This window comes from Tyto alba, unplaced genomic scaffold (genome assembly GCF_018691265.1).
Source record: "Tyto alba isolate M040663 unplaced genomic scaffold, T.alba_DEE_v4.0 Super-Scaffold_1000006, whole genome shotgun sequence".
In the NCBI taxonomy this organism is placed as follows: Eukaryota; Metazoa; Chordata; class Aves; order Strigiformes; family Tytonidae; genus Tyto; species Tyto alba.
The window spans coordinates 3,997,257-4,020,127 of record NW_024881272.1 but is presented as its reverse complement, the minus strand read 5'-3'; the positions used below and the strand labels follow the sequence as shown (position 1 = coordinate 4,020,127).

Here is a 22,871-nt window from a genome sequence, read left to right as displayed (position 1 = left end):
GCTTCCCGCCGCCGCCCCTCAGGAGAGTCCCTCTCACCCCCGCCCCTCTCACCGGTGGCAGCCGGCTCTCTGCGCAGGGCAGGGGGGGGGGGCCGGCCGAGAAGGGCTCGGTCGGGCCGCGCAGCCGCCTCAGGGCCGGGCCAGCGCCGGCCACATTCCGGCGGCGGGTGGATGGCGGAGAGGCGGGCGGGGGCGCGCGCGCGCACCGCTCCCCCCCTCCTCTCCCCCCCCCTCCCTGGGGGCGGGGCGGGGCGGGGCGGGGCGGCCGTTCCGCCCCCAGTCCGGTCGCTGGGGCCGCTCCGGTCCCCACGGGAGAACCGAGGCGGATGGCCGAGAGGAACCGGGGGTGCGAGCTGCCCCGAGCGGGGCCGCCTGCGCCGCCTCCGGGCCCGCGGACGGGCCCCCGGGCTCGGCTGCGCCTCGGCGGGGGGTCCGCCCGCGCTGGAAACGGCTCCTCACCGACCAGCCTGCGGGCAGAAGGGCCGGCGACTAAACGTTACCCAAATTCGTGACTGTAACTGCAGAACAATGGAAGTGACCTACGCATCGTGGTACTCCTTAAAAAAACAAACCAAACCAAAACAAAACAAACTTTTTTAAGCTTGCCCTTTTATTTTGTACCCCAGTCTCACTACGGGGCGGATTGTGTTTGCTTATCAACGCTGGTTTTGTATGGTTAAACAAATATTTTATATTTAAATAGTAAATATATGTGTATGTTTAAGTAAATATTGGCATTGTTTATGTTTAAATAAAATGCGTTTAAATAACGAAACGTTGTCCTGTTGGTTTCTTTTTTTTGTCTTGTGTGTGAAACAAATTACATTTAAATTAACCACAAAATTTATACAGCTTGCCTGTGTTCTTTCCATTTCAGATGTGGATCAGCAAAACCTTAAGGAATGTCAGACCACAGCCTTAAGTAAAGTAACTGTGTTGTGTGAAAGGCTGTGTCCTGTCACCCTGGGACAGCCGGATTCCACGCGTGGGCACCTCAGTGTCGGTTGTTTTCTCGTCATGGGGGTGGCGAGCTGGGCACGCTGCGCTCCTCACGACGACGACAGCGGGACAGCAGGTCTGCTCCCACAGCTCATGTCCCAGGGACACGGGTAGCAAAAGGCCAGGAGGCTGGCTGCAGCGCTTCGAGCCTCCTTCTCCCGTGGCCGTTACCCGCTACAGGTTTTGTAGCAGCAAAACCACAGAAGTCTGATTTCGGAGATCTTTTTGATGCGCCGTCAGAACACGGCTACTGAAAAAGTTGATACGTCCAAGCGCTTAATTTTCCTCAGTGCTCGTTTGTATGCTGTAAGAAAAGCAAATACTGAATATGCAAACGGGCAGAGAGATGGTTTATTTGTTACACGGTCTTTTTGCATTGTAATGCTGTAACAAACCAGTCCCAAAGCTGGCAAGGCGAGCAGACAAAGGAGAGCATTTCCCTGAGAAAAGAAAGGCAGGACTATTTAGCCAGTTGCATGCTAGAGCAGTCCCCCACGTTGTTGTTGTTACTATAACACATCATTCGTAGCTGTCTGCAGCTGGAATAAATTAAATTATCTTCAGATTATTTTTATCACACCACAGGGTTCAGATAAAACCACAAAAGTGTGGGGAAAGAAGAAAAATTAAGGGGGAGGAGGGGAACTATTTACTGAATATTACAATAGGGGAATAATAAGAAAGAAATTCCCCTGGCATTGTACTCAGATGCTGCAAGCTTTTGTAAGAATATGAGTAATAAACAGGAGGAACTGAAAGTCATTATATTCATAACCAAAATTATGAATAAATTGTCATAACTGGTTATTGCTATGGAAATGTAGAGTTTGTTCTGGAAGCATAAATAGGAGAAAAGGAACATAAGGTACAGAGCTAGTGAAAATATTTGGATAATGGAAAAAAGGAAGGGAAAATAACACTGTCACAACAAAGACCCATTAGCAACCCACAAATGAAAAAGATCAAATGTATGGTACTTAAATTTGAATAAAATCATCCAAAGCATAGGAACTGGTGATAATGAGACTTGCAATAGCAAGATATCTACTCAGAAAGGAATTTGGGAGACTATGTGAGTGATGGTGGTCATTAAGGAAGTTAATGACTCTTCGAAAGTGAAGGAAGGAAAAATCAAACCAACAGACTTGAAGAAATTAAGTTTCAGTAAACTCACAGTTTGAATGCCAAACACCACTGCAGCAAATCTAAGGAAATACACTGTGGAAAGTTTTCCATTTCCTATAGAATCAACATGAAGGCCACAAACAGACCACTGCAATGAGAAAGAAAGCTAGCAAGAGAAGAGTCTGGCTACATCTAAACCATTCCAATAGCTTGCACCTTTTGAAAAAAAGCAGAATCTAGGTTAAATTAGTAAAATTGACAATGAAGTCACTATTGTAATATGTAGGGAAGATCCAGAAAGGTTAACATACCAAAGAAGCTAAAACTATCACAGAGTCATAGAGCATAACAAGCAGCTTACATGAAGAGTACCGGGGAAGAGCCAACTTGCTCTCAGGTGGGTGAGGAAACTATTATCAAGTCACGTGAGGAAGACCAAAGCCTTGGGGTTTTTTTGCTTTCTTCTTCTCCAAAATGTCAGCTGTAACCAGATGGCTTACACAGTTAACATCAGCAACGTAAAGCTATTAGCAACTACCTTCAAGAACTCCGAAAAGATCACTGGTGTGGGTTCCAGGAGACCAGGAAGCAGGAAACGGTGCCTACCTTAAAAAAGAAAGAAAAGGATGGGAACCAGAGTCCAGTCAGCTGTACTTTGTATCAGGCAAAACACTGGAACAAATTATTAAGCAAATGATTTGTAAGGCCTTGGATGATAAGATTAATAACAATCAACAACAACAGCTCAAAACCAAACCATGGAATCTTGACTTCAGCAAGGCTTCTGACACTGCAACACCTAATACTCTCCTAAGAAGGATAGAGCAGCATTGGCTACGTGAAACTTATGTGAAATGGTTAGAAAACAGCACCCAGAGGTAGTGTCAATCAAATAAGAAGTTGGTAGTAAATGAGATCTCCAGATGCTTACTTCCTGAGTCCTGAACTGCTTCAGTGGTGCAATAGGATAGGAAATATTTTTAATGTATTTGTGGAGGATATCCTGTTCAGGTAAGAGCTGCAAGCATTTTGGAAGATACAATTAGAATTAAACAAATCACGATGAGTTGGAACAAAGATCTGAAGTAAATAGGATGTAATTCAATAAGGTGAGAAAACTATTACGTATAGCTGGGAATAACTGACTGCAAAAATGTAAGCTGGAGACAAACTGACTAAGCAGTTACTTTACAGGAGTCTTGGTTCAGAGCAGCTCACAAATAGAAAATGAGTCGACAGTGATTTCGTGTTGTGAAAAATGTGATTGTTTTACTGAAACGTTAAAGAAGATTGTCAAACACAAGAGCAGCATAATAATTCTTCCACTCCACTGAGCTCAAAAAGACTTCAGGTGAAGAACAGTTCTCAGTTTTGGGAACCACCTTTCAATTAGAGACATCTCTCTGAAGAATGTAAAGAACTACCAGAAGTCTGAGCAACTTGACCTTGAGTCATACTCAAGTATGGCTGAAAGAAGTGCAGTAAGACATCTGAAAAGACAAAGACATGTGAATGTACAGACTATGAGAATTCGGCTGAGAGTCTGGTCATTTCTAGTATGAGAATTTGTGTAAAGAAAGCAGTCCGTATGTATACAAGACAACTGAATGCACATACCAGCCCATCTGTTTGATATTGGAAATAATTTTTTCCTGTATAATGAACTCTCAAGCTGAAACACTTAATAAGACTTTCTTTTTTAGCATACTTAAATCCTCGTATCCTTAATATCCTGTGAGGTGTAATAAAAATCCTGAAGATTTAAAACATCCATACGTTGAGAAAGAGAAAAAAAAAATTAAAAATCACTTCTTTTAAAATCTACCCAGAAAAAAAAATCAATGCCAGGCCTCTGCTGCATTATCCACTAAGGGCAGCTGAAGCGTAATATTGCTGGACAGATGGTGATAAAGGAATCCAGTTGCGCACTTAATTGGAGCTATACAGTCCATGTGTATTAATTTCCACAACCTGACCTCTACAGAGCTCACCTATAAATATTTGTCTTGATAGAGGGAATTCCATTTAACCTTCTCTGAAGGATAATGGAAAGCCAAGGTCGTGGCGTGTGCTCTGAATGGGCATCTCCCGCAACCAGTCCTTCTGCCACTGCCAGAGACGTGCCTGTGTCAGGCACCGGGGAGCTACGGGGTCTGTCTCTGGAGCTCTGAAAACAAGCCTGAAGAAGAATTGCCTATTTAGGAGGTAATTAAGCCTATCCCCAGACACAACAGGGAGAAAATATACAGTTCAGAATAAAAGCACCAGATTTGGGGGCAGGAGGGCTGGGAAAACATATTGACACATCTATTTTAGGATACAATACTGTGCAATTTGTATGGATGGAATGGTCCCAGCAACTTTTTGTATGTTTGTTTCATTCTTGTTAAATTGGAATTTCCAAAATAAAAATGGAACTTTAATGACCATTTATAACTGATTCTGCTGTGGTCTATTTCGCCCGCAACTTAGGCACAAGCATTATCCCAGGGACCTTGCCTCGGATCTTTACAGTATACGTTTGAGCACACAAGCCTGATCTTCCTGCTGGAGTAAATTTTAAAACCCAGAAAAGTGAGTAACTTCTTACAGCTTTAGAACTAATAGCATTGGAAGGAAATACTTAGGCATAGCTCCTGCAGTGATTTTTCTCTAGGGAGGTTTAATATCCTTAAAATCATAGGGCTGGTGCCAAACATCATATGCCAGGAGTAAAATAGAGTCAAATTCCCTTCAACAGGATACGTGAACTTCATGGGAAGCATTTCGCTATTTGGATACTTATTGAGACTTTCTAGATACAAACTGGAGAAGTTCAATGCATTAAAGATGTTCAGTACGTTTCAAATATTCTAATTAAACAGTGACAGAGCCCTAAACAAACACGCTGTCCACATAATCAATACCAGAACATAGATAATCTATTTCATAATGTGGTTGTTAGCTTCCCGTATTTGGTGGTTCAGTAGTACAGAACAGTTTCTGACAGAGCAAATCGATAAGGATCTGACAGTGGTTGCAACTGAAGCGACAGCTTATTTTCAGCAGTATTAAGTGGGAGAGAACACACACAAAATGTTGTTTCTGGAGTTTTTAAGATGAAAATGTGTCCTTTGTCTTAATTTACAGTTATAGACTGAATTTCCAAATTCTTTCACCTTTAGCTGCCTCAAAACCCAGTATTAATCTATGTTACAAAGAATAGTGATCTGCACTACCCACAGTCACTCACAACTGAGATGGAATGGAATTTAGTCCTGGATTTCTAATAAAGAACTAAGAAGTATTTTGACATTTTAATGAGATAGTGTATAAATGCATAACCACACAAATAAATTTTAATTAAAAGTGAGATCATGTCTACCGAGATATAAAAAATTACCAACCTTCTTTTTGTAGAAATCAAACAACTATTTGTTATTTTTACATATTAGTGCTATATTTTAATGAGATTTGTTATGATCTTTTAGCATCTTTCAGATTTACAAATTTAGGGCTTAATTTCCTTGTTACTTTTGCATGATTCATTTAGCAATGCAGTTATTTTTCAGAACAGTAATACCTTATAGACTTAGGATATCATAATAACAGAAATATAAAGACCTATGAGGAATTACTGGAAAAAGATGACTTGTGTAACTTTAATAAAATATTCATCCAGAGAAGCAATAGAAGGGAATGAGATGTCTTGAATGATAAAGAACATTATAACAATTTGGTGAATTAAGACACAATTCAGTAGTTGAGAACCATTTGAAAACTACATCCAGAATGACTCCTGTGGTGTAGAAATGCATAATTCTATAATATAATTTTAATTACAAACGCAAAATCCTTTTTGCTGAGATTCTAAACATCAAAAAAAGAGCAGCAACCCTTCTGTAGCTACACAGTTTTTAGAGCTGTGATCTGTAGTTTGCAAGACGTAGCTGAAGACATCTGCATAACACCATGAACATATAAAATCCTTTTTCTACCTGTCAACATGTCCTGTGCCTGTGTGATGAGAAACAATTTCCCCGTCTCTCAGCAGGCTCAACAGAAGACTTTTCTAGCTGTTAGGTTCCAGATGGGATATAAGGTTTTCTTTCACATTTACATTTCTCCTAATAAATTTATTTTTTTACTGACTTTCAGCCAATTATAACTATGTATGACTAGACATAGGACTGCAAGCATGCAAAGGCATTGTGCTTGTCCTTTCTGTGTGTCAGGAAAGAGTGGCCGCACTGTTTCTGCCCTTCTCAGCCCTGCCCTGTAACATCTGACGAGTGTCAGGCTTCAAATGGCATTGCTAAACTGAGGGGCTCAGCTCAGTAAATGGTCACTAGAATGAAAGGAGCATCCCTTCTTTTTTGGGGTGGGAAGGGGAACAGACTAGGTATCAAGGAAGCTGCCTCCTTCTGACAAATGTGCATTTGATGATTATAATTAGTATTGAGATCAGATTTGATGACAGAATCTAAGTGAAAGGGTCAGTTTTCCACTTTTAAGTATCTCAGGGTAGAATTTTTAACTGAAATGAGGCTAGAAAAATTATGTAATTTTTATGCAAAAGCTGGTAAGGATTATCTTGCTCTTCCATAGACCTGCTGTGCCACATAAACTATCACTTCACTGTGTATGTAATATAAATTCACTTGACAATGTAGGTTTTACAGAGGTCTTATCACTGTGACTTTAATCTTTCTCTTTCTTGTGTACGGCATTATGAAAAAGCAACAATAGAGTCTAAATCTGTATCAAAATTACCAAACTATTAAACAGAGTGTGGTGGTCAGATCGATTTTCCTTATATATTTTGCGACTGTTTTATGTGTTATAAATAGTGCACAACTTAACATCAGAGGTGCTCACTGACATGCTGTAGGCAATTATCTATCAGTCAATTAATGTAAACTATAATTGTGCTTTCCTTGAGTTGCTCAGGTGACTATAGCTCTCTCAAAAAACAAAGTAAAATCTTATTTCCTGCCACTTACGTAGTTCCAATGCTTACATTTCATGCTGCCGAGTTAGAAGATCTTTATCTTCTTTTACCTGTAAGAAACAAAATTACATAAGTGCAAAAACATGTGACAGGAAATGCTACCATCCCATCACCAAGTGCTTTGATGTTCATATACATACACTAAGTATATCTATACATATTTATATATGTATATATACAGCCATACCCACATAAATACTGTGTGTATTGCACACATTCTCTGAATTATCTAGAACTGTTCTGTTGCTACATCGATACCCATCTGCCTTTAAAGCCAGGTGTCCATAAATCCACGTGCTGACCTCCTTCAAAAACCTAAGACATGCCTAAAAGCTACCTGAAAACGCTGCTTCTGAACCTTAACATTCACAAAGCTTCTGTAACTTTAAGCCCTTCTTTGGTAAGATGCAATTGGTGGATTTCATTAGGGAAGCCCTAGAAAGGTGTAAGGACTAAGAAAGGAAGTTGTCGTGGTTTGAAGCTGGTCGTCAGCCAAACCCCACGCAGCCTCCCCCTCCTGGAAATGGGAGAGGCAAAGGGAGACTTGCAGGTTGAGATAAAAAAAGTTTAATAACCGTAATAAAATAAAACAATAATAGAAAATATAAACAAGCAATGCACAGTGCAATTGCTCACCACCCGCTGACCGATACCCAGCCCGTTCCCAGCTAGCGATCCTGAAATACCAGTATCCCACAATCGTAATCCTGGAAGCAGGAGAGAGCCCCTTCCTGGCCATCCCTCCCCTATATAGTGAGCATAATGTTCCATGATATGGAATATTTCACTGGCCGCTTTGGGCCCGGTGCTCTGGCTGTGCTCCCTCCCTGCCTCCTGTGCACCTGCCCACGGGCAGGAGATGGGGAGTTGGAGAGTCCTTGAAGTCTCAGCAACAGCTGAGAACATCAGCGTATTACCAACATTCTTCTCATACCAAATCCCATACTGCATCCAAAACACAGCACTATTCTAGCTACTAAGAAAAATTAACTCTATCCCTGGCCAAACCAGGACAGACATCTATCTTTACATGGTGCAAAAGGCAAGGGGCAAATAAAGCCTTCCCTACAACTCAACAGTGTGTCTATCTATTATGAGAACCCCTGACCTTCAAAGCAACCCTTTCATCTGCAATATCTGAATAAGAGAACTGGAAATTGTGTGAGAAACTGTTTTCTGAGGAAAATATCCATCACTTGGCAGTTGGTAAGATCTGATACCTAAATAGACAGCTGAGCAGCAATGGCTATGGGATTCAAGGTTAACAGAGCACAAATCTCTTTCAGGCTTCAGAGAGAAGTTGAAAAATGAAGAGCAACCAAGCAGTTCTAGTCTGATGAAACAGTAGATTCCTGTGACAGAGGACTTCCAAAAACTTGAGAAGCAATAATTTACTATGCTGTTCTGCAGCTCACCATTTAATAATCACAGAATTACAAAGACTGGTCACAGACTTCAGGCGGAAGCAGTGGATCCAACTCAATCTTCTTTCCATCTTTACTGCTGAGAAAGGTTAGTGATACCAAAAATGGTCCCTCCCACTGAGGAGGCAAGTTACCCTTTTGTGTACTTTTACCCAAACACAATGCCCTAGAATAAAGGAGTGCAGAGCCCCTTCTAGAGGTACTGGTTGTACAAGCTGTGCCTGGGCCCAACCAGCATTTTAATAATCTAAGAAGTTGTAAAATACACCAGGGTTATATTCTTATCTCTTGCTACTAAACTTACATGGGTGGATAACTCAGTTCCAGAGAGTTGCATTGGTCTTCCGGATCGTATTCCACAGTTCTGTTGTTTGTTGAGGTCTTTGCCAAGATTCATGAAGGCTAAAGGTAGTGTGTGCAAGACACGGTTATTTATTTGGCTGTGGCATAATTTCCTGGCGCAAACCAATTCTTTAACACTGTCTGGATAGTGCAGCATGCCCAAAATGCCCTGGATGATGTTGCATTTTTGCTATGGGATTCAGGCATTGCTTTGGTAAAATAGGAAGGTTTTTCCATACCTGCTCTCCATATTTCCTGTGAGTCTTTCGGTTGCTTAAATCTTCTGCCACGAGCCAGCTCCTTCAGCAGAAACAGTCAAACACAGCTCTTCAGGAACAAGCAACACCAGGTCAGACTGCTGCACTGCTTGTAAGCCCAGTGGCTCATAGGACGGTCGTGCTGGGCTTCAGCTGGAACATTTGCAATAGCTAGAACATTTGCTATTTGTGCTTTTGCTGGGGTGGGCTGGCTGATGAGTGATAGCTAGTTTCTTTGGCAGTTGTATGGCTTTTAACAGTCCAGTACTTTACTCACAATAAAAGTTATACACTCACACTGCTTCCATAGCTGCCCAGTGGCATGGCATGCTCCAAATCCATACCGAAATTCAGTGTAAATATTTACAGCCTTTTCTTTGAACGACTGGCAAGTCTTTGTTAATGGAATCCATCCTGCTGCTGTGTGCTCAGCTTTGGACTGAGTGGTGAAGCCCCCACTGCTTCATTCACAGGAGTTATGGAGTAATCCGTAGCCCAGTTGCTGTTCAAACAGTACGAGGACCCATCTACACGGAGCACCAGATCAGGATCTAGAAACAGCACATCTGAAATGCAAACGGGAAGGTCTGGGTGTCAGCTACGCAAGAGTCCTTAGAGGTACTGGCTATTAACAAATCATCAGCATATTGTATCAAAATGGATCCATTTTTAAAACACAACATCCTGGAAATCTTTTACTCAAATTCTAGAGAAGATAGCAGGGGTCCCAGGGCAGCCCTGGGGAAGCCTTGTCCATGTCTGCTGTATTTCTCCCTCAAGTAAACGCAAAAAGGTACCCAGGGCCTGGATGAATAGGTACACTGAAAAATGCGGCATATAAATTGATTACAGAGTGTCATTTCGCATTTGCTGGAATAAATGTAGTAGTTGTAGAAGGGTCTGGTACTTCTCAGTGAAGAGATACGACCCACTCCTTTACTGCCTGAAGATCTTGCACAAACCAGTAAACCTGTTGGCTGCCTGGTCCCGGTTTGGATTTTCTGATGGGCAGAACAGGAGTATTACAAGGGGACTGACATTCTACAAGCATTCCCTTTTTTTATACGTGTCTTTCTTAGTGGCACAGCACCAGCTATGGCTTTGGTAGGCAATGGATATTGTTGGATCAAGAGCAAGTTACTGCCTTCATTTTACACTGGTGTGGCTGCTTTGAGCAAGGCCCTGTCCATGGGTCCCATCCCCACAACAAAACTGATATGTCTTTTAACTCTCCCCCAGGAACCACCACCACCCTCTGACCAAAAACTGGGTCACCCCTGGGAACCCCCCCCCCCTCCCCCCGAAGCCTGTGTCCTCCTGGGAATCCACCTGGACCTGCCCAAGCTCCTGGGCCCTACTGGGAGCCCCAGTCCCTGCACGCCTGGGTCCCTTCACTGACCCCCATGTCCCTCCAGGTCTCATTCACCATAAACCTCTTCATGATCATGGCTGGAGCCACGTTCAGCCTGTAGCCACACCACACCTTCAGGGGCAACCTGGGTCCACTGAAGATGGGTTGGGGACAGGGGCGAGCAAGTCCCCGACCCCCTGTCATGTGTCCCCTCTATCTCCACAGCCAACACGTTCCTGCTATTTTTCATCCAGGCTGTGGTCTTCAGTGTGGGGCTGGGACTCTTCTGGCAAAACTAGAGGGGCACAAGGAATCCCAGCCCCTCCATGGGGGACTCAGGCACCTCCCTAATATATTATAAATTGTTATATATGGTTAGAAATTGCTTATTTGTATAAACTATTATGATGTATTTGTACATTATTAGAAAATTAATCTCTGTTTATTACAAAGGGATTTATTGACAGTTGCCATTTATTCTAAATTTCTCTACAGTTTGGTCCTGAGCCCTGCAGTAACTATTTACCCTGTGGCCCCCAGCTCTGCCCCTGGCTTCTGTCCCAGGAGCAGGATTTGCCCACCTCCCAGGCCAGGGAGGGGGCACTTGCCCTCCTCAGCTGCCCCATACAGAGTTCAGGGTGGTTATCTACCCCAGGGCAAGGGAATCTACACATGGGGAAAGGGTGTCTGCCCCTGGAGGTATATCTACTCGGGGGGGGGGGGGGGGGGGTGGTGTTGTTGCAGGCGGATTTACCTCTGGGGGATGAGCATCACCCCTCCTTCCTGCTCACACATTTGCCCCCCAAGCTCCTGATCTGCCCCATGTCCCCACCTGCCCCCAGCCCCACTTGTCCCAGCCTCATGGCAACCCTGGCACTGTCGGCAGGGACCTATGGAGACACCAGCCTCACAAAGCCTGGCCAGAACTGCCCCTCAAACCACTGTTACCCCCTCAGGAGTGCACTTACCCCCAGGATGATTCATTGCCCCAGAGGGGGCATTTCTCCCCCACCAGCCAGGAGGGGGCCACAAACCTAGTACAGATCCCCACCACCTCCAGGCCTGTGGAGGGGGTCTTCCCCAAACCAGAGTTTTGCCCCCCCCCCTCAGGGCCACGATTACCACCCCAGGCCCACTGTTGCCTCCTGCCCCCTCAATGGGGCTGTGGCTGGCGGGGAGGCAGCGCTTGAGCTCTGGGTGACCCTCATGGCTGCTGAAGGGCTGACTGCACCCCGCGCTGAGGGGGAAAAATCTTCTCTTCCCCTTCAGCCAAGTCACAGTGCACTCTTTCAGAGGAGATCACCAAGAGCTGGGAGGACGCAGCCGACAGACGGCTGGAAAAGACTGATGATCACACAGAAGGAAAGCAGAAAGTCAAAATCTCCTCCTAAAGTGCTGATCTTGATTCAGGACAACAGCTTTCCTTCAGGTTCTCCCTCACAGACCTGGACCTTATAGAAGCTATGAACGGTGTGTTTAGTAATCCCAACTCCACCATCAGACGGCCCTTCCCTGTCAAATCCTTGGTGCAAAGGGAGGTGGAGTACATGGAGGCCAGGAAACGCATACTGGGCAGCACGAGCCCCGAAGAGCAACGAGAGAAACCCATTCTAGATCGACCATCAAGGATCTCCCAGCTAGAAGGCACCAGACAGCCCAATCACATGATTGGGCAGACTTGATGACCTTAAGGGTTTTTTCCAACCTAGATGATTCTATGATATGGCTTGTATCTGGTTTTGTTAATTTAGCAGCTAATATTAAAAGGTAGACTGAGGGTCAGATTTTTAGAATTTAGATACTCCTTTAGATTTGTGAGCTTGAGAAGCACAAGACAAAGCCACTTTGTTTCAGTCTTCGCCTCCTGACACTTGCAAGTTGTAGCTCTTACACCTGAGAGATCAGTGAACGAATGTGCTCTCAACTGGTTTTCAATGTTTGACTCACCTATGTAGGGTAGAAACAGTTTTATCTTGTCTATTTAATATGCAAACAAGTGTATATATGCATATGTGCTTCCTGTGGAAGGAACTCTAAGAAGGTGGGTTTTGTGTATGAAAATAGAGGACACTTTTTCTTGTTTGTTTGTTTTCCTCTTTTTTTGCAGAGCAATGCATGTCAGTGGAAACACTGATAAGAGCAGCTGCTGCCTGGGAGAGACAGTGATAAACTGCAACATAAACAACCTTCCAACATCAAATTGTTGAACTGACATTCAACTACAGGCAAGTTGTAAAGACTGAGGATTTTACAAGGAAGACAAATAACTTACTTTGAGTCCTGTTTTTATGTGCAGGTAGCACATGTCTGCCCAGCAGAGTCACCGGAATACCAAAAACACTGGGGACAAATAGACTGGAAATACCAAGGCCTTATGTACAAGAGTGAGAAACTCCCCTAGTGGAACAGGAAGTGTGCTTCTCAAAATATTTTGGTTTTGTTAACAGGCTAAAACTTTTGCCCATACCATAACCTTCCATGTGCCTCAATGACAATGTAATAAATATCCATTAATCTCTGAGAAACTGAAGGTGCTCTTGCTAAAACTAAATTGTATGTCTTACAAATGTATACACAATGTAAGCTCCATCTGTGCTCACAGTATGTTCTGATCCTTTAACTGTTGTTTCTGTAGCAATCGTACCTTACATAGAAAAATAACATAAAAAGTAGTCAACTAGCCAAACCGCAAATACTATCTCGTCCTGTCTGGTAATGAGAGCTAATTCCACTTCTAGATACTATTTTTCATTCAACTTACTGATTCCCTGATGTGAATTTCCTTTTTCTTCTTCTGTAAATGCTGCCTCCTTCATCTGCTGGAATCAAAGAAGAGTGGGCAGCATCACATGGCATGTCAGATTACTATAGCCTTCAATCATCAAATCACCAAGTTTGAAAAAAAATCTTGTTATTTTACTAACAATAAGAGATAGCAACTTTTTACAAAACCTGTGTTCTTTTTAACCGAGTTAAAAATGCATTTAATAGTTGGAATGTTAAATTAAGGTTAGAATTAATGATGTAATTCTTGATGACAATTTAACAAAACCAAGATGAACATACACAACAGGAACAAATTATACTGTACCATTTACAACTTGGGAATTTCTGTGTTCCCTGATGAAACTGAATTGCTAGAATGGTATGTTACAGCTTTTTTACCAGTACAGTAATGAGAGAGAAGAAATTGAGAATACTGTACTGAAAAGAAATTTAGAAGTGAGGGAAGAAATCCTTAGCAAAAACGTAAGGGTTTATGTGTATGAAAAATTGCCTGTCAGAGTAGACATGATATGTAGAATCTAGTAAAAGAATAAAGGAAATTATCATACTGCTATGATCTCAGGAAAATAATCTCAGCCTACCTAAACAAATGTGATATGTTTCCACTGAAAAGAATCTTTTTTGTAAACTGCTTATCAAGCATGTACTGCAGCTACATGTTAGAAAATTGATTTTTGTTTATAGGCCTCATCTCAAAATCCACCGAGGGATGAAATGTAAAAATGTCCCTCTGCAATTGCCTCAACAATATACTTTTTTAAAACTGGCAGAATTGAGATCTGAGTAAGTAGTAGCTACTTGAAATCCACGCTAACATAAAAACATCTAAACTTACTTTATGCAGTTATTCATACTTCAGGATTAGCTAAGGTTTACGTGGTCCTTTATTTTCCTGTGGGAATTGATAGTCCCATTTGTTGGAAGATGCACAAGGCAAGTCTTGCATCAGGTGTTCTCAAGCCAAACTAGTACAAACCTTTGAATCTTTATGGGTGATACTAAGCAAGAATAACTCCTGGAAATCATGGGGTTTTTTACTGCAGAAATGTGATGTGACTAAAGAGATGTAAGGCAGTTCTACTTTTGACTTGTAGTAAGAGTGCTCTACCTGGGAAATTTGATTGGAAAAATTACTCAGCTAGCAGTTTAGTCATAATGTAACTTGCACAAGTGTTGAGGATGTGTAAGGTCTAGTGGTTAGAACAGGAGACCAGGCCATGGGGTTTATTCCTCATCTTGCCACTGCTTGCTATGTGAAGCTGAAAACTTGCTTAACCTCTACAATTTAGCTTCCTCTGCAAAGTGAGAGTAAGGCTGTGGTTTTACATGCAGCTAAACAAAGGTACTGACTTGCTGTAGAAAACCCGTTCTGACTGTATCGCTCTACCTGTCTTTCATTTTCCCTCAGTTTTATAGTACATGAAGAAATCTACCAGAAAGGAACAAAAATTACATTGCTAATTTAGGTGGTTCTTGGTTTTATACATAAGCACGAGCTGGAATTCATATAAAATGTAATTCTGTTAATTCTTTATCGTTTCAACTCATACATTACTATCCTAAGCTCAGTAAAAGGCTGTTGTAAGATGTGATGCAACACCATTATGAAGGAAAAGAACAAATTTCAACATAGGTACCACTGGAGGAAGGAAAGGAAACAAAGGGTCATACTTCTGCTTTTTGTTGAGATAGAAGAGGATGTAAATCAAGGAACTGAAGTGCAGGATAAAGAGGTGGCAGCATATGACACCTGGCAGAGGCTCCTGACCCTCCCCGTAGGGGGATTCAGAAGCCACACAGATGGCTATTTCGGCAGAGGGCACCAGAACAACAAGTATGTAGTACTGACTTGGCCCTGCTCTGCCCAGCAAACATTAAATCTGATATCCTCACAGCCTCCCAAGTGGGTCTCCATTCTTGTCACACTGCAAGTTCTTGTACTTTATAATGCTCCAAAATTTTGTCGTCTTAGGGAGAGATGTTGATGAATGACACTGGAAGGTCTGGGATTTAAGCAAACCAGGCAATTACATGTAAGCAGAATGGCTGTTAAGGAATACCATGAGAATCTGTGGCACATACTACTAAGTCAGCATACTGTATCTCTAAATGTCAGTGGAACCAAGAAGATAATGAGCTGAGGCAGTCAGGTGAAACTTCAAATGAGAAGTCATCAAAGGGAAGTTTCTTACCTTCCTTATAATTTCTTTGCTTTTCACAACAACTGAAGCCACAAGGTGTAATTATATAGACTTTTTTGCACTTCTAGTAGCGTGAAAACACACACGTTAATAATTGCACTGATATTCTGCAGATCTGTTACTGATAGCATCAAAGACCTCCAAAGACTTTTACAAAATTTTAAACAAATCTGATAATGATTGGTGGGTTATATAGTACTTTTTGCTTGTGCAAACTGAATGGCTGAGAAGCATTCATGGAAGAACATTAATTTTACACTTATGCCCTTCACAGTCCTTTACAACATTCAGGTTTCTGTTGTATAAAGGAAATCTAAACTTTACATGTTATGGCCAAGATACTGAGCATGTCCTTCCATAGTGGAAGGTGCTATTTTGCTATCATCTTGTTATTATTCTAAAATAAGCTAAGATAGCTAGTTCTAAAAATTGCATCTCAATTATGTGGGCTTGGACGATATTCAGCCTACTCCTTAATGAGTATTGGGGTTTTTTGCAATGATTATGTTGGGTGAATATGGTTTAGACTTCTACTTTTGTCAGTAGAATTTTATAAAAGTGCAGGAATTTTAGGTTTTGTTAACTTGATGGTCAAGCACACAAGAGGGCTAAAGATTTTCTTCTTTGTTATCTTTTGGTTTATATGATATATGCAAGAATGTTGGTTGTGTGAAGTAACAGGGACATTTTTTTAAATGCTTGCAGCTAGTTGGAAAAATATTTAATTCTTGCCTTTCATTCTAGTAAGACAGGTTTCAAAATGAGAAATTTTCCATTATTATCAGCTTTACAGGTCACGTAGATAACTAAAAATAGCAAACTGAAACATCGCCAACACATTAAAAAAAGATTTAATTTTATGGAGACAGCTATTCCGTTACCACAGTTTTATACGAGTTTTATATAGAAAGAATAATATAAAAATTGAATCATCAGACAATACCATTTGACAGTTCCACTGACATTTCACCTATTTTTCTCAGTTGTACAGGCTAATATAGGGATTAATTTCTAGTGCATAATCTGAAGAACATTACTAGGTTGTCCACAAATGTAAAATACTAGAAACATGCCTAAACATTATCCCCTTTAGGAAGGAAAAAAAAAGAAAAAGGAGAAATGGGAAATTGAGATATGTTGTAAAATCAAAACTAATTTATGTGGGTTTTTAAAAACATAAAAGAAAGAACAATGTGAATAACTGGAGATAAATTACAGCAGATGTAATAAGAAGCTGAAATGAGATATGAAAACTGTAATCCTGAAAGCAAATACTGTCTTTTGTTTCATATGCTAAAGCAGTGTGTCATGCAGGAAGAAATGCTGGATAACTGGAGAAAGCAGACATTAAAAATAATCTAGTTACCCAGTGGGATCAGTTCCCAAAGAGAGCAAGCTCATCTGCAAATTTCTGAACCTTTAAAATCCAGAATAAAGACTAGTCATTATAAAAGTTTTACTCAGATGTAGCTCTAAAATGGGCTTTGCGATTTAGAGTACTCATCCTTGAAATGTTACTTTGTAAGAACCGCAAGTAATTTCAAATCCCACTTCTTTAAATTTAAACAACGCAGTTCTGCGGTAAAGCTACATTGTAATACTGCAAATTGTTGTTAGCCTGTGAATACTGGTAACAGAATTTAGTAAGTGGTAACAGAATTAAATGCTGAGGGAAAACATAAACTACTTGAAAATGAAAACCTTTCAACAATATAGCAACCATATATAGGAATCAAGTATAAGAAGTGGTAAGAAGTCTCCAGATTGTAGTATTAAAAACCAGACTGAACAAAACACCAGAATGATGTATTGTGTATAATCACCTGCTTTAAACGTGGAAGTATGAGGATGTCTTCAGGCCTTGACCATTTCTAGTTTCTGTGACTTTAAACAAAGGTTGCAGAGAACACACACCCTTTTAGCTCCTAGTGCTGCCTTCTGCATCTGAACAGGATACTAACATCATCAATGAGGTTCACATTTCTAGTGAAACATTTGGGAGAGGAGTCTGAAAAAGATGACAATTGCTGATTGAAAACTTTCTGTGGTACATACAGTTTTAAATTAGAATAATAGGATTAAGAAGATAATTACATTGATCTAGAATAACATGCAGAGATACTACTTAGTAGTTAATTTCCAAGAGGGAGGAATAATTAGATAGGAGTATAATAATTCAGATTTTTTTTTTTAACTAACTATGCTGCAATTTGCCAATTGGTTATGTGAAATATTGTGCTTCAGGACAAGGACTCTTACATAATTTATACAGTCATTAAGAACAAGTGGCATCAATGTTTCATTGGGGCATTGTAGGAAGTATTACAATGCCAATGATAAAGATACAATAATGTACTAATCTGTGATCATCCCAGACTTCTGAATCTGGCTATGATACTCTTGATTAAATCATTCAGATATTTTATTATGTAATGATGGTACTAAGGATTCTGATGATTTCTGTTTGTAGACTTCTAAAACTTTATTGTTAATCTCCTTGAAATAACAATAAAACAGTGAGAATGCTGAAGATTCACACTTCCATGTTAAACTTCCCAATTTACACTACTTTTGTAACTCACAGTAAGTTAAATTTGGTCTTTGTAAAGATCTTAGCCTTCTGTGTTCATACGATCCCAAATGCCTGTGAATATGACAAGAAAACCCTGTTTTCAGAAATTCGTTTAATAGCTCGTTTTAATATTATTCAAGCACTAATCCTTGATAAGCATAAATTGTTTTGGTAGAAAAGACTAAATAATAGATACAATTTCTATAGTAAAACTGAGCAAAACAATACATTTAGCTGCTATCGCATTTCTTAACATGGAAATCTGTCTGCAATCAATACAAGAGTCGGAAATAGGAGCTGAAAATTAAATTCTCCCTATGCAGACTTTCCCTCATGTCCAGGAATGCAGCTCTGTTACTTGTTTCCATGTTTCTGTCTGCATGTCACAACCCAGCTTCGTTTTGCACGGTGCTGTCTCAAGACCCTGGCTCTGGGCCTGGTTATTTCTGACCTGACACTGCCCTGTTTTAACGGTGTGTCAAGGTCATGTAGTCCTCTGCAGTTGGGATTTGAACTGCTAATACAGTCCATATTCCTTATAAAGTGTTTAGAAATCCAGTGATTCCACGTGCAGCGTTTTGCACAATGACCTCACACCAGCACTGATCCCACACAGCCTCCAGCTGGCCATGTACATAATAAAAGATCTGGGGAACAGGATGGGACCACCAAATCCTATTAGTGTTGTTAAATTTATAAATAAATTTAATACAAAGCCCTTAGTAACTTACAGCATAGTTCATATTTTCACAAAATGAGAATCAATCCGATGCTACCTTGAAATATCCTGATGGTAATTAGTTCTCAAAACACTTTATCAGTATGTACTAACTAAATGCAGCAAGTCACCATGAACACCGTAAGATATTTCATAACTTCGTTTCAAAATTTCTCCAGTAGCCCAACTGTAGTTCAGATACTGTGTGATACAGGAAGGCTTGGCGGGGCCCCAACGCATCTTACCTGTGGTGCTGGCTGAGGCCGAGGATTAATTAAATGTGTTCTGCAGGCAAAGAAAGGTACAGAGGCCCTTCTCCAGAAGCAAGCCCAGCTCTGCGCCTTCCCACGGGCCTGGCAGGCAAGACAACAGGGCCTTTGCCCTGCACAGCGCGCCTGGATGCAGAACAGCATTCATGGCTTTTTCCCTCTGAGTAAGAAAACAAAACAGATCCCAAGCTTTAAGCCTCGATGGCATGAGGCCACCACAGTGGGGAAGAAGAGGGGACCCGCATCGTACCCACCACCAGAGGAAGCTTCCCCCCCGCTACTGTGGCGCTGAGAGAAAATGGCGGGCAAGGGGCTTTGGGAGGGCTCCGAACACGCAGAGCTCCTCATGCTACACTTCGCCTAGAAAGAGACACGACCCCGTAGCTCCGCTGCACCCACAGTAATCGCTGGCAGGAAGAAGACGAGGTAAAAAGAGCGAGAGGAAAAAAAAAAAAAAAAAAAAAAAAAAAAAAAAAGCTGAAAGGGAAAGCAGGGTAATGGGGAACACACACCAGCCCTGCCAGGAACCCAGGCCGCCCAGCCCAAAGGACTCTCCAAGCACCCTCAGCCCCCCCCGTTCTCCCACACCTCCAGCCCGTGACTCGGCTCTTTTCCCCCAGTCCCGCCCCACCTGCCCGAGGGGCGGGCGCAGGAAGGGGCGGTCGGCAGCGGCGAGGCGGTGCGGGCAGGGAAGGGAAGGGAAGGGAAGGAGGCGGTGGTGAGGGGAGGTAGCCGGTGCACAAGATGGCCGCCGCTGCTGCGGCGGCGGTGGTGGTGGCGGCGGCGGCGGTGGAGGGGCGGCGGGTGGCGGCGGCGGCGGCGGCGGCAGCAGCCGCGGAGGCGGGGGGACCCCGGGGCGAGGAGAAGCAGCAGAGCGCTGCGGCCGCCCCCGTGTGCCGTAGCTGAGGGGGGTCGGTGGCCGCTGCGGGGAGCCCGGCCCTTGTGGTGAGTACATTGTCTTCTCTGCAGCCCCGCTGCTGGGCTCGGCTGCGGGGAGCGGGAGAGCCTGGGGAACAACGAGGTTGGCCTCTGGGGCGCTCGGCGGGACCGGGAGGGCTCTGCCCCGCTTGCCGGAGGAAGGAGGCGGAGGGGTGGGCGCTGCGCTTGCCCCTGGGGTTTGTACCGCTGCCTGCCTCACTAGGCCTCAGGTTCCTGCCCGGCTCGATTTCTGAGCGCCCCGGGCGTGGAGGGAGGGAGCCGCGGAGGCCGCCGTCCCCGGTGCGGGGGAGGCGGAGGGAGGGCTCAGCGGTTGGGTCTGGCCTGGCGGGGGGGGGGGTGTGGGGGGTGGGGAGAGGCGGCATCGCCTCAGGCTACGGCGGCGAAGGGACAGGCGGCTTTTGTGTGTGGTCTGCGTCTGCTGGGGTTTTTTTTCAGGGGTTCTGCGTGCCTAGAAAGAAGAGAAAACTCATCCCCGTGTCGCACTCGGCACAGCTAAACGAGCAGCAGTAGGGGTGGGTAATAAGGCCAGAGCCCCCCTCATGCCGCTGTGGAGAGGGGGGGACACGGACACCTCCCCCTCTTCCCCGGGTTGTCGCTCTTTTGTCTGTGGCGCCTGAGGGAAGAGCGAGGTGGCCCCCGGCCTCCCTCTGTGTGGGGAGAAACCGTGATAAAGCCAAACAGAAACTCCGCTTACTTTCACTAGTTTTTCACCCTTGGCGTTGTTTTAGCTGTTGGATTAGCGCGGCGGGTATGGGTAAGGTTTCTTGCCGGGAGTGCGGTGTTGGTGTAGCTGCGTTTTAATGTGATTTGGTGGCTGGGAATGTCCTGGTGTCAGTTTTTGTCCTCAAAAGACATTGTGAGGCCTGTGTCGTTTTAAAACGGGGAGCTGATGGGTTTTTATTTCCCTAGGAAATGGGAATGTTTATTTTTTTCTATATGCATGTATGCCTTTTTCCTCAGAGTAGCTCTCATTTTGTTTAATTTCAGTCAAGTATGAATGAAAAATCTTCTGTTCCTCAGGTCATAGCTACTGTTTTCTGTGTGGCTTTACTATATTGAAAATGGCTGAAGTGGGGAAAAAAAATTGCAAGAATGATTAGAAGGTTCGAAGTAACCTAGGCTGTTTTGGAGCCACTTTAATCATTGTAACTGGTTTAGCAATACTATCTTCTAATGACTACTTGGAAGAGAAATGCAGTTGTTAAATTCTGCCTTTGTACTCTATTTGTGTCATATAGCTATAGAGCAATACTATGAAGAAGAAATTAATGTGTTCCTAAACTTACCTTTTTTTTACTCCCTTCAGGCTTATAAGGTGTTAATTTTATCAACTAGAAGTGTCTGTATTTCTGTGTTTGAAGTCAGTGAAGCTAATAAGAGACTTCATAATTGTATAAACAACAGTTCTAGGAGGAGTATGTACCTTATTGATGGTTCCAAAGCTTCACCAGTAGCACCATGGCTTTCTTCATTAATATACAATGTTGATAGGAAATTATGTCTTCCACTAATATAAATAGAAGCAGGCATTATCAGTTAGGCACCTTTTTCTTTTCCTCACAATAGCTTATCGCTTTACCTTCCTGTCCTAGAAAAGGTTCTGTCAAAGCAGACAGCTTGACAGGCTGCTTTGAGGGAAATTTAGAAATGCAGGTACCATCAGTGCAGTCTGTTTTGACAACCAGAGACTTGAGTGGTGTGCTTGTCAATCATTTTAGAGCAGCAGTAACCTTAATGGAGATGAGTGGGAAGCTATTTGCATGTTTTCTGGTGGTTTTTTTATCAGCTTTGTATCCAAACTAGCTCAAAGCAAATTATTTTAGAAATTTATTATAAGAACATTGTATGCTGACGATTTTAAAAACTAATATTCCCATGAACAGATGAATGTATGAATCCAGAAACTGCATATGTTAATAGGTCAGGGTTTAATTTACATGTATATTATTATATAATAAGTGGTCATGCTAAAGCAGATGAATAGAAATTAACAGGATTGCTTTTGGAAACTTCTGCCATGTTGCCAGTGATTCACCAGCAATCTCTGTGGAAACCATTATCAATCTTGTTAAGTATTACAGAAGCTGAGATTCAGTCAGTATATATATTAAAATATTGTCTTAATTTCTTTATATGTGGTTCAGAGGTCTCAGGTGATGCTGATGGTGGTCACCTTTCATAAAGATTGACATCCCATTTTATTTAGGGTCTATATCTCATAACTAACCAGTGCTGTAAAAGGATGTTTCATGATACTTAGGGAATTGACATTTCCCATTCTGTAATATGTAATAATATGAAGGATAATTGCCTCTTTTTTTTTTTTAATCCACCCAAGAAATCATATGGTTTACATGCTCGATGCTTGGAAAAAATATTTCATCCATTTGAAAGAACTTGTGGAATTATAGCTTTCAAACAGTATGAAGTGTAAAGCTGAACTAGAAGGAAATAACTCACCTGCATTTAACCTCCCAGGTGTCTCAAGCATCTCAAAATAGATATGTGGCAGCCACTATAAGGTACATTTTAAGCAGATGACCCTTTATAAAATTTTTAATTTTTTTGCAAAGCCTGCTCATTGTTTAAAATTCTTTTCCCTGGTGGATTCACTGAATCATTTTGCAGATGAAACCCTGTGTGGTTTTGTAGTGGTTCTTCCTGCACCGAGTAAATCAGGTGGTTGTTTGCTGGAGCATCCCAAGAAGTAATACTGGCCAAAAAATTTATGACTCTAAGTACATGAGAGATAAGCCATCAGGGAATTTGTAGTTTGAAGTTAATGCCTTGGACTATGCTTGGTAATGAATATGAAATTGTTATCATAGAGGAATGTGGAGATAGGATGCTTCTGTTTTGAAAAGATCATTACATAAACATCCTGCACCAGCTGAAAT

The 22,871-nt window shown here is 42.3% G+C and overlaps 2 protein-coding genes and 1 long non-coding RNA gene across 15 annotated transcripts in view; 1 reads left to right on the top strand and 2 right to left on the bottom strand.

Annotated features, from left to right (window-relative positions):
- Positions 1-210, bottom strand: part of RABGAP1L (RAB GTPase activating protein 1 like) — a 255,020-nt gene extending 254,810 nt beyond the window's left edge. For 2 of the 5 annotated variants that reach the window (XM_042786400.1, XM_042786398.1), the window contains exon 1: positions 38-209. The gene's annotated coding sequence lies outside the window, so the exon portion shown is untranslated. Of the gene's footprint in view, positions 1-37 lie in introns of all 5 variants that reach the window. The other 3 variants (XM_042786396.1, XM_042786399.1, XM_042786402.1) reach the window with 2 other exon arrangements.
- A 579-nt stretch (positions 211-789) lies between these two features.
- On the bottom strand, positions 790-19,677 carry LOC116964857. Of its 9 annotated transcripts, none has more exons than XR_006164752.1 (8): positions 19,290-19,534; positions 19,012-19,195; positions 18,059-18,120; positions 17,300-17,484; positions 8,843-9,703; positions 7,107-7,164; positions 2,174-2,730; positions 790-1,303 (listed from the first exon to the last, which is right to left on the bottom strand). It is a non-coding gene; the product is annotated as an uncharacterized LOC116964857 (long non-coding RNA). The 9 variants fall into 9 exon arrangements; XR_006164754.1 differs by having other exon boundaries at positions 2,663-2,730; XR_006164750.1 differs by lacking the exon at positions 790-1,303 and adding an exon at positions 19,624-19,676 and having other exon boundaries at positions 1,327-2,730; positions 19,290-19,442.
- Positions 19,678-19,760: 83 nt separating this feature from the next.
- Positions 19,761-22,871, top strand: part of RC3H1 (ring finger and CCCH-type domains 1) — a 67,569-nt gene continuing 64,458 nt past the window's right edge. Inside the window, 1 exon segment of the mRNA XM_042786395.1 lies at positions 19,761-19,980. The gene's annotated coding sequence lies outside the window, so the exon portion shown is untranslated.